The following is a 15,862-nucleotide window of genomic DNA, read 5'->3' as shown; positions in this document are numbered from 1 at the left end:
CAGATTCATTTAAAAATGAATGCATCAAGAGGAAAGTTATGAAGATGTTTATTTGCAAAGTCCCGGCACACTCCTGGTGGTCTGAGCACCGCCCCATTGTCAAAGTGAGACAGGAAAGGGGGGGGTGCCTCTCCGGGTAGAACTGCCGCTGCTTTCAACAAGGCTGTATGCTCCCCAAACCCTTTGGTGGGAGGGCTGGGGGGGGGAGGGCCAGAGGTGGGGAGATTCCAGGAGTCAGCCTTCTAGGCGGGGACTGAGCAGACACAGACCACACAGCACCATCTGTTCCCTGAGCTCAGAAACCCTTTTGTTTTTTTAATTTGTTTTTATTTTTATTAGTTTATTTGACAGAGAAAGAAGAGGGAGAGAGAGAGAGAGAGAATGGGCGCACCAGGACCTCCAGCCATTGCAGACGAACTCCAGATGTGTGCACTGCCTTGTGCATCTGGCTAACGTGGGTCCTGGGGAATCGAACCTGGGTCCTTTGGCTTGGCAGGAAAATGCTTTAAGCGTTAAGCCAGCCCTCCAGCCTCAGAAGCCCTTTTGAAAAAATATTTAATTTGTTTATTTGAGAGAGAGAGAGAGAAATATACATAGGGAGAGAGAATGAGCGCACTAGGGCCCTCAGCCATGGCAAACGAACGCCAGACGCATGCGCCCCCTTGTGCGTCTGGCTTATGTGGGTCCTGGGGAATCAAACTTGGATCCTTTAGCTTTGCATACAAACACCTTAACTGCTAACCCATCTCACCAGCTCCAGAAACCCTTTTTAAAAAAAATTTTTAGTTCAATGGGAGAAAGAGATACCACCAGTGAAGATACTCAACAGTGGACACTGCAAGCCTTATATTTGGCCAGCCAGGCCAAATGAGCCAACGGGTGCAATAGTGGCACGTCTGTCATGGTGGAAACCAACTGCCCTCCAATTGGACTGGAGGCCCGCTCCATGCGGGGAAATACATCCCTGATACTGAAAACTTAAAACAGGGGTAGTCATGAGCCCTAGGGGTGTAACATCTGCTGCTGTCTGGAAAAATGTATATACTATGCTCATCAAACTGCCCAGTAAGCACTTTTCTTAATATTTATACCCTTATATTAATGCTACTCTCACTTTGGGATAGAGAATCTTCTTTTTTCAGATGGCAGTGACCTTGGGATGACTCAGAAGGTATCATAGAGCTGGAAAGAAGTGACTGGAGTACTGAGTAACATCTCGATCACACCTTCCAAGGCTCAGGGTCTAATGCGGAAGAGGTGGTGGAAAGAATGTAAGAGCCAAAGGAAGGGTAGGACTCCTTACAACGTGCTCCCTCCAGACACAAAATGGCCTGGATATCCATGACCTCACAGTGCCTGACACTACCTACACAAGACCCTCATAAGAGGAGGAAAAGATGATGACATCAAAAGAAAAAGAGAGACTGATTGAGATGGGGAGGGGATATGATGGAGAGTGGAATTTCAAAGGGGCAAGTGGGGGGAGGGAGGGTATCACCATGGGGTATTTTTTATAATCATGGAAGTTGTTAATAAAAAAATTAAAAAATTTTTTCATTTATTTGTTTGACAGAGAGAGGCATATATATATATATGGAGAGAGAGAGAGAGAGAGAATTGGCAAGCCAGGGCCTCAGCCACTGCGATCGAACATCAGACGCTTGCGCCACCTAGTGGGCATGTGCGACCTTGTGCTTGCCTCACTTTTGTGCGTCTGGCTTATGTGGGATCTGGAGAGTCAAACACGGGTCCTGAGGTTTTGCAGGCGAGCGCCTCAACCGCTGAGCCATCTCTGCAGCCCTCTGTGCAGATGCTCTGTCTCAGAGAGTCTTTGCTGACCGGCAGCTAAAGTGCCCTCAACTGAGCTTCATTTCCTGAGGGAGCTCTGGTCCACTGTAACGCTGGTGTCTGAGACCAGTCCATACCGGGCACGTGCGGAACAAACTGGTGATCTGGGGTTTACATTCACACCTTGAGCCTGGTGCTATCTGACAGGCCCTTCCAGCCTCTGGTTGTCTGCCCCTGCCATGAGGAACTCAATCTCTTTATTCCTCAGAAGTGACCCCAACTGGGATTAAAACAAAAGATGTGCCTTTTATAGTGGCACACACTCTTTTTTAAAAAAAAAATTGTTATTTTTATTTATTTACTTGAGAGAGACAGACAGAGAAAGAGGCCGTTAGAGAGAGAGAGAGAGAGAGAGAGAGAATGGGTGCGCCAGGGCCTCCAGCTTCTGCAAGTGAACTCCAGACACGTGCGCCCCTTGTGCATCTGGCTAACGTGGGACCTGGGGAACCGAGCCTCGAACCGGGGTCCTTAGGCGTCACAGGCAAGCGCTTAACCTCTAAGCCATCTCTCCAGCCCAGGCACACGCCTTTAATCCCAGCAGAGGTAGCAGGATCACCATGAGTTCAAGGCCAGCCCGGGACTACAGAATGAATTCAAGGTCAGCCTGGGCTAGAGTGAGACCCTACTTCGAAAAACCAATAAATAAGTAAATAAACAATTTTTTTTAAGGTTCCAAACCAACCTTAGCTACAGAGTAAGACCCTGTCTCAAAAAAAAAAAAAAAAAAAAAAAAAGGCTGGAGAGATGGCTTAGCGGTTAAGCGCTTACCTGTGAAGCCTAAGGACCCCGGTTCGAGGCTCAGTTCCCCAGGTCCCACGTTAGCCAGATGCACAAGGGGGCGCACGTGTCTGGAGTTCTTTTGCAGAGGCTGGAAGCCCTGGCACGCCCATTCTCTCTCTCTCCCTCTATCTGTCTTTCTCTCTGTGTCTGTCGCTCTCAAATAAATAAATAAATAAAATTAAAAAAAAAATTCCAGCCCTTTTCTTCGTGTCAGCACGTTCAGGCCTTAATGTTATATATATTTGCAATTACTGCCATCTGACCTACTTCACAGGTCCACTCTCTGGTTTTCCCACTGAAGGTGCACTCCATGAGCCAGGAGGGGGCGGGGAGCCTGGGTCCTTTCCGTCTGCTTTTGTGTATTTGTGTTTGGAGGCATTCCTGGAACACTGTGTCTCAAATATTCAACCCAGAGAGAATAGAAGGAAGGACACAGCATGAGCAAAGATTCCGGGGGGCGGGGGATGACAGAGCACAAGATGATGTAAGACGGTGTAGATGGAGGCTGGGAGTCTCGTTATAAGGTCCTCACGAGGTGAGGATGGGAAGAAAGCAAGCCCCGAGGCTCAGATGTTTGAGAGCCAGGCCGGGTTATTAAAGAGGTTCAGGGACAGGGCTGGAGAGATGGCTTAGCGGTTAAGCGCTTGCCTGTGAAGCCTAAGGGTCTGGTTCCCCATAAGCCTGATGCACAAGGGGACGCATGGGTCTGGAATTTGTTTGCAGTGGCTGGGGGCCCTGGTGCGCCCATTCTCTCTCTGTCGCTCTCAAATAAATAAATAGCCGGGCATGGTGGCGCACGCCTCTAATCCCCGGGAGGCAGTGGTTAGGAGGATAGCCATGAGTTCGAGGCCACCCTGAGACTACAGAGTGAATTCTAGGTCAGCCTGGGCTAGAGTGAGACCCTACCTCAAAAAATAAAACAGCAACATAATAAAAAAAAAATAAAAATGAACAAAAATATTAAAGAGGAGCAGTAAGGTGGTCGCTTGGTCTAGACACTCTTTCTGGGTGGGCGGGAGGAAAGACTTCAGGGGTCAGAGCAGAAGTAGATAAAACTGGGACTTGGGAAACAGCTTTGTGATTGACCTGCAAAGCCTAAGGACCTAGGTTTGATTCCCCAGGATCCACGTAAGCCAGATGCACCAGGGGGCAACATGCGTCTGGAGTTCGTATGTAGTGGCTGGAGACCCTGGCATGCCCATTCTCTCTTTCTCTCTATCTGTCTCTCTCATGAATAAATAAATGGAAGTAGATATAACAGCAAGGAAATTAGGAGCAGGATAAGGTGGGTCATGGAAACAGGAGTCTGGGCTGAGCAGCCTCTGAGACTGGCTTCTTGTCTGCCCGGAAGCTTTATTCTTGCTTTCCTCTGTGTAACCTGTTTGTCTGTCATGAAGCTGGGACAAGGTGGCGTTAAGGAATGGGGAGATCTTTGGGACCTGGTTGTCTGGCTGGAAAAGGGACCATAAGGTCATTCAAGGGTATTGTAGAGATGGGAAAGTCCTCTCCGGAGAATGATGAAAATGCCCATGTCAGCGATTCCTATCACACTTTCATCTTTCACACTTCGTCCTTTTTTTTGACCAGTGCCATTTAAAAAAAAAATATTTTTATCTATTTAAGAGAAAGAGGCAGAGAGAGAAAAAGAGAATGGGTGCACCAGGGCCTCCAGCCACTGCAGACGAACTCCAGATGCGTGCGCCCCCTTGTGCATCTGGCTGACGTGGGGAATCAAACCAAGGTCCTTTTTGGCTTCACAGGCAAGCGCTTTAACTGCTAAGCCATCTCTCCAGCCCAACGCTTCATCTTTTTTGTCTTAGCATTTTCTTTTTTTCAATTTAGAGTCTCACTGTAGCCCAGGCGAACCTGGAACTCACTATATCCTTCCAGGCTGGCCTTGAACTCACAGCAATCCTCCTACCTCTGCCTCCCGATTACTGAAATTAGATGTGTGTGTCCCTATGCCCAGCAGGCAATGGACTTGTTTTTTGTTTTGTTTTGTTCTTGTTTTTCGAGGTAGGGTCTCACTGTAGCCCAGGCTAACCTGGAATTCACTCTGTAGTCTCAGGGTGGCCTCAAACTTGCGGCGATGCTCCTACCTCTGCCTCCCGAGTGCTGGGATTAAAGGCGTGAGCCACCATGCCTGGTGGCAATGGATTTAAAAACATACATTTTTATTTATTTTGGAGACACAGAGAAAGAGAGGGGAGTGGGAGAATGGTCACATCAGGGCCTCTTGCCACCCCAAATAAACTCCAGATGCCTTTAGCACCTTGTGTGTCTAATTTATGTGGGTATTAGGAAATTGAACTCACACCACCAGACTTTGCAAGCAAGTGCCTTTAACCACTAAGCCATCTCCCCAGCCCAGGTAACGGATTTTTTTTTTAAATAATCAAGGTAAAGAATTTTTGCCCCCAATTTACAGATAAGTAAACCAAGGCCTGAGAGCTGAATAACTATTGTAGACAGAGTGGCAGAGCTCTCCCACTCCCCACATTTCCTCCCAGAGTCAAGCTGGGAGCCCCCAGCCTCTCATCTCCGGGTTTCTGGCCACTGGCTGGCTGCTCAGTTGATGGGATAGATGAATGGATGGACGCAATAAGGGTGATAATTGTGCCTGCCGCACTTCCAAGGACTTTTTGAATTACTGAGAAATGGTAATAGCCACAAAGACTCACGTAGCACTTACCAGGCATCCAAGCTTAACCAAGGCCACTTCCTTGAGGGGATGGAGAGATGACTTAGTCATGAAAACGCTTACTGCCCAGGCATGGGGACGCGAGTTCAAATCCCCAGAGCCCATACAAAAGAAGCTGGACATGCGGCAGTGTATCTCTGTAACTCCAGTACTTGGGGAAGCGGGGACAGAGACTCCCTGACTCTCACTGGTTTGCGAGGCACAGGACAGGAGACGGTTAACTTAATTCACACAGGGAAAGTGCCTAGCAAAAGAGGGACTGGTGTAATTGTCGGACAAACAGCTGGCCATCGACACACAGGTCAGGCGCTTTGACCACCCGTGAGGTCATGTGGTGGCCGGATGAGATGATTGAAACCGGGAGAAATTAAGAGACTGGGGCTGGAGAGATGGCTTAGCGGTTAAGCTCTTGCCTGTGAAGCCTAAGGACCCCGGTTCGAGGCTCGGTTCCCCAGGACCCACGTTAGCCAGATGCACAAGGGGGCGCACGCGTCTGGAGTTCGTTTGCAGTGGCTGGAGGCCCTGGCGCCCCCATTCTCTCTCTCACTCTCTCTCTCTCTCTGCCTCTTTCTCTCTCTGTCTGTCGCTCTCAAATAAATAAATAAATATTTTAAAAAAATTAAGAGACTGGCTCCAAGGTCATGGGTGATGGGGTGGGGGATGCACCTGTGACACATTGGGGCCACCCCCACACACCCCGGGAAACAGTTCTCAGGAGGTGTCAGACTTCAGAGACAGCCTCTAGTGCCCAGACCGGGTCACGGGAACGTGATTCGGATTTTGCTGTCACATCCAAGTGTCCTTTCTGCCCAAACTGCTGTGTGTGCCACCATTCTGCACAGCCTGACAGTCACCCTCCATTCCGGAGGAGCCACCAGGCCCTGGAGACCTTCTTAGTTCCCCTGCACACCTGCCCAGGAGAAGCCACAGGGCCAGGAGAGATGACCTGCAAGGGACAGATGCCTGGGCTTCAAGACAGGTGCCAAAGCGGCCCGAAGCGGCACCGGCTCTGAGACCCTGGCCAAAGTCTCTGCTTGCACCCCTTCACAATTCACCAATCGTCACCCCTGGGCACCAGTACCTTGCCTCATGGCTCCACTGGCCCCTCACAACCCTAGTTCATGGACCCAGAGACCAAGCCCAAGATCTCACAGCCACATGTGAATCCTGAGCCAGGCTTCCAGCCCAGATCTGGGTTAGGCCCAGAGCCTGTTTTTTTTTTGTTTTTTTTTTCTTAAAATGAACCTCATATGGTGACTGTGAGAGTATAATTAGATAATAAACAACAAAAGAGTAGCAAATGCTTCCCTGGTCCCCGTGCCAGGTGCTGTTCTAAGCGGATTTTTTTTTTTCCAACATATTAGCACATTTAATCAACACTTTCAACAGGCCCCAGTGCAAATATCATCACCTTCATTACAAATTGGCAAACAGGAGGGGCGTACAGAGATTAGGTGTCTTGCCTGAGGCTCCTGTGAGCTTGTTGAACCCACTAATCCTGAATATACATAGATGTACATAGATACATACATGTGATAATACATAGATGTACTGAACCCCAGCCCCCCCCGACCCCCCACACCCCATTGCAGCCCGGTTTGCATTGCTGGTAGAAATCACCCAACCAAGAGCAGCTTGTGGGGAAATAAAGGTTTATTTTGGCTTACAGGCTCGAGGGGAAGCTCCACGATGGCAGGGGAAAATGATGGCATGAGCAGAGGGTGGACATCACCCCCTGGCCAACATCAGATGGACCACAGCAACAGGAGAGTGTGCCAAACACTGGCAAGGGGACACTGGCTATGACACCCATAAGCCCGCCCCCAACAATACACCCAATACACCGCCTCCAGGGGGTCCTAATTCCCAAATCTCCATCATCTGGGAACACCTGAGTTTATGGGGGGGACGCCTGAATCAAACCACCACAACCGCCCCTCCCCCATGTCTCTCCTCATAGCTCCAGCAAGTAACATATACCAGGAACACGGTAGCAATGAGAACACGGGGCGCAGGCATCCCTGCCCCCCAAGCACCCATCCCTCCAATCCCAGCCCCGGTCTGCATGGCTGTGACCCCCCGAAAAAAAAAAAAAAAAAAACTGGCTGTGTAGGAACATTGCAAGTGTGAACACCCATTATGTCCCTAGAAACAGGAGGTCAGCTGGCCCAGGGCATGCTGGGTGGCCCACCTGCCCTCCTGGTCTCTATTCCTAGCATAGCCTCCTCTCTTCACTCCCAGAATTTAGGCCTGGAACCCCCAGGAGCGTACCTGCCCCCCCACACCCGCTCTGTCTTCTCCTATCTTATACCCCCCCGACACACACCGCCTGTGCATTCAACCTGCTTTTCTGACTTTTTTTTCTTTTCTGATAGGCTCTCACTCTAGCCCGGGCTGACCTGGACTTCACTATGGAGTCTCAGGGTGGCCTCGAACTCACAACGCTCCTCCTACCTCTGCCTCCCAAGTGCTGGGATTAAAAGCCTGTGCCACCAATGCCTGGTGCTTTTTCTGACTTTTAAGCCTTTTCTCTAGTGGTTCCCCATGCCGGAAGGCTCTCTCCCTTTTCCAGGAAGATCTCCCTCTCCTTCTATCTTATTTATTTATTCGAGAGAGCGAGAGGGGGAAAGAGGCAAAGAGAGAGAAAGGGAATGGGCGTGCCAGGGCCTCCAGCCACTGCAAACAAACTCCAGCCGCGTGCGCCCCCTTGTGCATCTGGTTAACATGGGTCCTGGGGAATCGAACCTGGGTCTTTTGGCTTTGCACTCAAGCTCCTTAACCGCTAAGCCATCACTTCAGCCCCTCCCTCCCTTCTAGATGAGAGTTTGCCTTCCTCTAAAACCCATCAGCTCACGTGGCCTCTGTCACCCCACCTCTGACCCTGGTCTGTGCACTGACCTGCATCACACAAGCTCCCTCCAAAATGCAGCAGCGCCCTCAGAAACATGCACCCCAGAGAAATGTGCCGGAGGATCGCCGTGAGTTCAAGGCCACCTGAGAATACAGAGTGAATTCCAGGTCAGCTTGGGCCAGAGTGAGACCCTACCTCGAAAAACCTAAATAAATAAATAGGGCTGGAGAGGTGGCTTAGCGGTAAAGCACTTGCCTGTGAAGCCTAAGGACCCCGGTTCAAGGCTCGACTCCCCAGGACCCACGTTAGCCAGATGCACAAGGGGGCGCACGCGTCTGGAGTTCGTTTGCAGTGGTTGGAAGCCCTGGCACGCCCTTTTTATTTATTTATTTTAGAATGATAGACGGAGAGAAAGAGGCACAGAGAGAGAGAGAATAGGTGTGCAAACGAACTCCAGATGCGTGAGCCCCCTTGTGCGTCTGGCTAACGTGGGTCTAACCGCTAAGCTATCTCTCCAGCCCTTGCTCTTCTTTTAAAAAAACATAAAAAATATTTTTTTATAGGACTGGAGAGGTGGCTTATAGGTTAAGTGCTTGCCTGGGAAGCCTAAGGACCCCGGTTTGAGGCTCGATTCCCCAGGACCTAAGTAAGCCAGATGCATAAGGGGGCAACATGCATCTGGAGTTCATTTGCAGTGGCTGGAAGCTCTGGCGTGCCCATTCTCTCTGTATATATCTGCCTCTCGCCTCCCCTCACTTTCTCTCTCAAAATGGATAAAATAAATAAATAAATAATTTTTATTAGTGAGAGACAGAGGAAAAGAGAGAAAGAGAGGGAGATAGGGACAGAGAATGGGCATATCAGAGCCTCTAGCCACTGCTATCAAACTCTAGGTGCGTAAGCCCACCTTGTGGGCATGCACCATCTTGTGTATCTGGCTTATGTGGGCTCTGAGGAGTGGAACCTGGGTCCTTAGGCTTGGCAGGCAAATGCCTTGACCACTAAGCCATCCATCCAGCCCACAAGTGCTCCTCTGTAGATCTATCGTTTCACATGATTCTCTTGGCACCTGACAGGTGGGGGATCAGAAGTTCAGAGAGATTAAGGACATTTCCTGAAGTGGCCCAGTCTTCTTCTCAGGGTGGCTCCTGGTCCCTTTGTCCCCAAGGTTCAGGGCCCCCTCTGATCCTCTCCTGTTACCATGGAAACAATAGAAGCAGGCTGGACCCCATGGGGTGAAGTCTTTACAAAAATATTTATTTATTTATTTATTTATTTATTTATTTATTTATTTATTTATGAGAGAGAGAGAGATAGCATGTGTGGACATGCCAGGATCTCTAGCCACTGCAAACAAACTCCAGATACATGCACCACTTTGTGCCTCTGGCTTTATGTGGGTACTGGAAATTGAACCCAGGTCATTAGGCTTTGCAAGGAAGCACCTTTGACCGCTGAGCGATCTCTCTAGTCCAAAAGTGCTTTCTTTTTAAATATTTAATTTATTTATTTATTTTCAGAGGGGCGGGGAGAGAACGGGAGGGCCAAGGCCTCTAGCCACTGCAAAGGAGCCCCTGATGAATGCGCCACTTTGTGCATCTGGCTTTACGCGGGTCCTGGGGAATGGAAGCAGGTCATTAGGCTTTGCAGACAAGGGCCTCAACTGCTGAGCCATATCTCCAGCCAGAGTGCTTTGTCGCAAAGCCTTCTGTGCAAGGTTCGTAGTTGGCAAGAGACCCTGGCACGCCCATACTCTCTCCTGCTCTCTGACTGCCTTGTTCCCTCTGTCTTAAATAATTCTCATTTATTTATTTGTTCATTAGAGACAGAGAGGGAGACAGAGAGTGTGTGAGAATGGGCACGCCAGGGCCTCTAGCCAATACAAATGAACTCCAGATGCAGGCACCGCCTCCCCCCTCCCCGGGCATCTGGCTTAGGTGGGACCTGGAGAATCGAACTGGGGTCCTTAGGATTCACAGGCTTGTGCCTTAATTGCTAAGCTATGTTTCCAGCCCTTAAATAATTTTTTTTAAAGCACTTTTAACCACTGAGCCATCACCCCAGCCAAAGGGTGGGAGTTTTTTTTCTTTGGGTCTGGGGGGGCAATGTCCACCACCTGCCAGGAGGTGAGGCTTCAGGTCGGACCGCAACACACTCCTAAGCCCCAGCAAACTGTGGGTAGGTGGCCAGATACAGGTTTTTGTTTCTGGCAGCTTCCTGTGGGACGCTCAAGGTCCAACCCCGCCCCCACAAAACCTGAGGAAGTGAACAGTCTTTGACTGTCCTGGGCCCTGTGGGCGAACTTGTTGGCACCAGGGGTTTAAGAGATTATGATTGAAAAATCTTAAGAATAGGAAAGCCCCCATGCCAGACTGCTTGCTGGAAAAGAATTAGCAATGCTGCTAATTGAGCAGACTCGAGTTTAGGGAAAGCTGCCCTGACCAGACCCTGGGACGACTGGCCTTCTCTGGGCTCCAAGAATCTCTTCTCCTGCGAATCTGCGTGCCCTGGTCAAATACACCCTGTGTCTCGGTCTCTCCTGCCTTAAAAAAAAAAAAAAATTGGGGGCTGAAGGGATAGCTTAGCGGTTAAGGCATTTGCCTACAAAGCCAAAGGACCCAGGTTCGATTCCCCAGGACCCACGTTATCCAGGTGTAAAAGGGGGCCCACGCGTCTGGAGTTTGTTTGCTGGAGGCCCTGGTGCACCCATTCTCTCACTCTCTCTTCCTCTTTTGCTGTCAAATAAATAAATATATAAAAATAAAATATTTTTTAAAAAAGCAGGATGGATCTTTTAAAAAGATTATTTTTATTCATTTATTTGAGAGAGACAGAGAAAGAGGGAGAGAGAGAGAGAATGGACATGCCAGGGCCTCCAGCCACTGCAAATGAACTCCAGACGCATGTGTCCCTTTATGCATCTGGCTTACGTGGGTCCTGGAGAATTGAACCTGGGTCCTTTGGCTTGGCAGGCCAGCTCCCAACTGCTAAGCCTTATCTCTAGCCCATTTTTTTTTTTTTTTTTGTTTGTTTGTTTGACGAAGTAGGGTCTCATTCTAGCCCTAGCTGACTGGGACCTTACTCTGTAGTCTCAGACTTGCCTCAAACTCACAGTGATCTTCCTAGCTTGGCCTCCCAAGTGCTGAGATTAAAAGTGTGCTTCACCATGCCTGGCAGGCAGAGAAGCAATCCAGAGCCCTTCAGCCACATGCAAACAAACTCCAGATGCGCATGTCACCTTGTGCATCTGGCTTTGTGTGGGTACTGGAGAATCAAGCTTGGGTCATTAGGCTTTGCAGACAAGCACCTTAACCGCTGAGCCATCTGTCCAACCCAAGAGTTCTTTATATATTGTGAGTGCCGAGTCATTTTTCATGAGATGACATACTCCCCCAATTTTTGGCTAGTGTTTTCAAAAATCAGGGGGATAGGGCTGGAGAGATGGCTTAGCGGTTAAGCGCTTGCCTGTGAAGCCTAAGGACCCCGGTTCGAGGCTCGGTTCCCCAGGTCCCATGTTAGCCAAATGCACAAGGGGGCGCACACGTCTGGAGTTCGTTTGCAGAGGCTGGAAGCCCTGGCGTGCGCATTCTCTTTTACTTATTAGAAAGACAGAGAGAGGGCTGGAGAGATGGCTTAGCGGTTAAGCGCTTGCCTGTGAAGCCTAAGGACCCTGGTTCAAGGCTTGGTTCCCCAGGTCCCACGTTAGCCAGATGCACAAGGGGGCGCACGCGTCTGGAGTTCATTTGCAGAGGCTGGAAGCCCTGGCGCGCCCATTCTCTCTCTCTCCCTCTATCTGTCTTTCTCTCTGTGTCTGTCACTCTCAGATAAATAAATAAATTAATTAATTAAAAATAAATAAATAAATAAAATATTTCTTCCTGCTGTAGCTGAGCTGAAAACCTTCTCCATGTAGAACAGCTGACAGAAACCTGGAAGAAGCCACGCTGCATGCAGTTCAATGGGAGAGAGAGAGATCACCAGTGAAGATATTCAACAGTGGACACTACAAGCCTTATATTTGGCCAGTCAGGCCAAATGAGCCAAGGGATGCAATAGTGGCACATCTGTCATGGTGGAAACCAACTGCCCTCTAATTGGACTGGAGGCCCGCTCCATGGGAGGGAATACATCCCTGATACTGAAAACCTATAACAGGGGTAGTCATGAGCCCTAGGGGTGTAACATCTGCTGCTGTCTGCCTAAATGTACATACTATGCTCATCAAACTGCCCAGTAAACACTTCTCTTAATGTTCATACACTTATGTTAATGCTACTCTCACTTTTGGGTAGAGAAGCTTCTCTTTTCAGATGGCGGTGACCTTGGGATGACTCAGAAGGCATCATGGTGCTGAGAAGAAGTGACAGAGGGGTGCTCAGCACTGACATCTCTATCACACCTTCCAAGGATCAGGGTCCATTGTGGAAGAGGTGGTGGAAAGAATGTAAGAGCCAAAGGAAGGGTAGGACTCCTTACAACGTGCTCCTCCAGACACAAAATTGCCCCGGCCAGCGGGGAGTTGAACAAGGACTCAAGGAGAAATTAACCTGAATGAGAGAAGGCAAACAGACACAAGAAGGAGACCATGCTAGATGTTTGTCAAGGCCTCAGAGTCTATTTTTTACACAGTGATTATATAGGGGAAGAAAAGTGGGGGAATAAGCTGGATGACATGATTCAGGGCTTTGGAGCTGTCAGGAAACCTAGAGGGGATGTAATTGGGTGTTCATCTAATCTTGCTTTAATGGCTTAACATCCTGACTGCACCAGGCTTCACATCCTGACCATAAACTGGCCTTTTGCAAAAGATAAGATGCTGTAAGCAGTCTGCTGACCGACGTTCCAGAAGTACTTAACAGAAAGCTGGATGGACCAGCTTTCTGAGTAATGAGTCAGCTTATGAGCAGGCCCAGGTAAAATGGAGAAGCTTTTGCTCTATGGCTCCCAACACAAAATGGCCTGGATATCCATGACCTCACAGTGCCTGACGCTACCTACACAAGACCATCACAATAGGAGGAAAAGATCATGACATCAAAATAAAAGAGAGACTGATGGAAAGGGGGAGGGGATATGATGGAGAGTGGAGTTTTAAAGGGTAAAGCGGGATTGCCATGGGATATTGTTTACAATCATGGAAGCTGTTAATAAAAATAAATGAATAAATAAATATTTCTTTAAAAGAAAGGTTTGGACTGGAGATATGGTTTAGCGGCTAAGTGCTTGCTTGTAAAGCCCAAGGGCCCCCATTCAAGGTTCGATTCCCCAGGACCCACATAAGCCAGATACACAGGTGGTACATGCATCTGGAGTTTGTTTGCAATGGCTGAAAGACCCTCGTACATCCATTCTCTCTCTCTCTCTCTCTCTCTCTCTCTCTCTCTCTGCCTCTTTCTCTGTCTGTCACTCTCAAATAAATAATAAACATTTAAAAAGAGGGCTGGAGAGATGGCTTAGCGATTAAGTGCTTGCCTGTGAAGCCTAAGGACCCCGGTTCAAGGCCCGATTCCCCAGGACCCACGTTAGCCAGATGCACAAGGGAGCGCACGCATCTGGAGTTCCTTTGCAGTGGCTGGAGGCCCTGGCGCGCCCATTCTCTCTCTCTCTGTCTCTCTTCTATCTCTCTTTCTCTCTGATTGCAAATAAATAAAAATAAAGTAAAAACCGAGTGGAGTTTCAAAGGGGAAAGTAGTGGGGGGGGGAGGGTAGGAATTACCATGAGATATTGTTTTCAATCATGGAAGTTGTCAATAAAAGATAATAATAAAACCAAGCAAGAAATAAGATAATAAAACAAAAATATCAATTATTAATTTCAAGGAAAACAAAAGCTATGCAGGAAAATATTAATCATGACACACTGGGAATATTATTTGTTCTGTTATGTTCACATAAAAATCTACAAGCTATGACAGCAAAAGCTTAGGGAACAAGAGAAAAAGTACATACACTGGGTTCTGTCGAGATTTGAAAATGGTGGGCTGAAGAGATGGCTTAGTGGTTAAGACACTTGCCTACAAAGCCAAGGGACCCAGGTTCGATTCCCCAGGAGCCACGTAAGTCAGATGCACAAGGGGGCGCATGCATCTGCAGTTTACATGCAATGGCTGGAGGCTCTGGTGTGCCCATTCTCACTCTCTTTCTGCCTCTCTCTTTCTCCCTCTCTCTCTCTCAAAATAAATTGCTGGGCATGGTGGCGCACACCTTTCATCCCAGTGCTCGGGAGGCAGAGGTAGGAGGATCGCCATGAGTTCGAGGCCACCCTGAGACTCCATAGTGAGTTCCACGTCAGCCTGGGCTTGAGCGACACCCTACCTTGAAAAACCAAAATAAATAAATAAATGAACAAAGCATTAAAAAATTAAAATTACAATCATGATATAGTCCAGTGATCCCATTTTTGGGTATATTCACAAAAGCTACAGGTGAAAATAACCCAAGTGTTCATGGGTGGACAAACAAAATGTGGGATACGCAAAACGTGGACTAGACATGGACTATCATTCATTCTGCAAGCGGAAGGAAGTTCTGACACATGCTCCACTGTGGATGAGCCTTGAAGACAGTACGCTAAGTGAAACAGTCACGTGCCAAGGAACAAATACTACATGATTCTATTTCCCTGTGGTGTTGAAAACTGGAGAGATGGCTCAGCAGTTAAGGCATTTGCCTGCAAAGCCAAAGGACCCAGGTTCGATTCCCCAAGACTCACGTAAGCCAGATGCACAAGGTGGCACATGTGTCTGAAGTTCTTTTGCAGTGGCTAAAGGTCCTGGTGTACCCATTCTCTGCCTCTCTCTCTCAAATAAATTGTGTGTGTGTGTGTGTGTGTGTGTGTGTGTGTGTGTGTGTGTGTATTTGTTTGTTTGTTTGAGGTAGGGTCTCCCTCTAGCCCAGGCTGACCTGGAATTCACTAGTCTCAGGTTGGCCTCGAACTCTCAGTGATCCTCCTGCCTCTCTGCCTCTTGAGTGCTGGGATTAAAGGCGTGCGCCACCATGCCTGGCCGAAATAAATAAAAGAAAGAAATACTTTTAAAAAGAAAATAATTGAAAAGCCAGGCATGGTGGCGCACGCCTTTAATTCCAGTACTAGGGAGGCAGAGGTAGGAGGATCGCCATGGGTTCGAGGCCACCCTGAGACTCCATAATGAATTCCAAGTCAGCCTGAGCCAGAGTGAGACCCTACCTCAAAAAACCAAATAAATAAATAAAAAATAAAGAAAGAAAATAATTGAAGATCATCTTGAGGAAAAACACTATCATGGGCAGGGTGGCCCAGGCTCCTGCTCTCCATCTTTACCCTCCCACCCCCGCGCCCCAGAACAAGCGGGCTCCCTCAGAGCATCCCTCAGGGAGTGAGACACATCTGCACCAACAGTGGTCGGTTGTTTATTTTCATAGTCACGCGTTCATCTTAATGTTCATTGGAAAATGCAATTAGCGTATCAAGTTTGCGATTTCATGGGGATTATTGCTTAGAATGAAGCAAAAGGGTTTAAGGAAAACACAATTGGCCTTTCATATCTATGAGCTTCATATCCTCAAATTCAATAAGCCACGGGGTAGCAAAATGTTAAAAACAAAAACAAACAAACAACAACAAAAAAAAACTGTCTCAGCCCAGGCGTGGTGGCGCATGCCTTTGATCTCAGCACTTGGGAGGCAGAGGTAGGAGGATCGCC

The sequence above is a fragment of the Jaculus jaculus genome, chromosome 21 (genome assembly GCF_020740685.1).
Source record: "Jaculus jaculus isolate mJacJac1 chromosome 21, mJacJac1.mat.Y.cur, whole genome shotgun sequence".
NCBI lineage: Eukaryota > Metazoa > Chordata > Mammalia > Rodentia > Dipodidae > Jaculus > Jaculus jaculus.
The sequence above is the reverse complement of the archived record's forward strand: the minus strand, read 5'-3'. Positions refer to the sequence as shown.